The sequence below is a fragment of the Myotis brandtii genome, unplaced genomic scaffold (genome assembly GCF_000412655.1).
Source record: "Myotis brandtii unplaced genomic scaffold, ASM41265v1 scaffold303, whole genome shotgun sequence".
Lineage (NCBI taxonomy): Eukaryota > Metazoa > Chordata > Mammalia > Chiroptera > Vespertilionidae > Myotis > Myotis brandtii.
Window position 1 is genome coordinate 4273702 of NW_005361573.1, and position 746 is coordinate 4274447.

The 746-nt window shown below is 56.2% G+C and overlaps 1 protein-coding gene across 1 annotated transcript in view; it reads right to left on the reverse strand.

Moving 5' to 3' along the window:
- Positions 1-746, reverse strand: part of GAL3ST1 (galactose-3-O-sulfotransferase 1) — an 8745-nt gene that overhangs the window by 4583 nt on the left and 3416 nt on the right. The gene's annotated exons all lie outside the window — the stretch shown is intronic.

Below are 746 nucleotides of genomic sequence, written 5' to 3' on the forward strand. Positions count from 1 at the left end.
CGGGGTAAACAGGCTCTGGAGATGCGAGGGCCCCAGGGAGATGGTTTAGTTCTTGGTTTGAGGTGTGACTGTGGACAAGTCCCTTCTCTCAGAATGTCAGTCCCCACGTCTGCAAAATGGGACTTACTGTGCCCGCCGCAAGCCTTATTGTGAGATGAATGAGCTTCTGCTAGAACCTTAGAAACCTGTAGCCTGGGCCCAGCACCTGCCCCACTGAGTGCTCCCCAGCTCTCTCTCTCTCTCTCTCTCTCTCTCTCTCTCTCTCTCTCTCTCTCTCTCTCTCTCTCTCTCTCTCTCTCTCTCTCTCTCTCTCTCTCTCTCTCTCTCACACACACACACACACGATCTTCCTCATCTTGGTAGTTCATGGGAGTCCTTCAACCACACGGGACTTCAGCATGTAACACACCAAACCCTTGCCACCCCCTGGGGCTCCGTCCCACAGACACCGTCACACAGGCGCCCCCCATGCTCCCTTGGGGTCCCCAGTCCCGACCAGTTCCCCCCACCTGGGCCCCGGCAGTCACCACCACGGAGGCTGATTAACAAAACATGAAATGCCTTTACTTCTGAGGTCTCCCCTTTACGGGGAGGCAGGAAGTAGAACAGAACAGGGGATTTAATTTTTTAAAAAAAGGAATAATTAGTCAAATACTGATGCTGCGGGCACAGACCTGGCTGGCGGCATCCCCACGGCAGCCCCGCCTTCCCCCGGGGGACCGAGGTGGCACCAGGAGGGGCTGGGG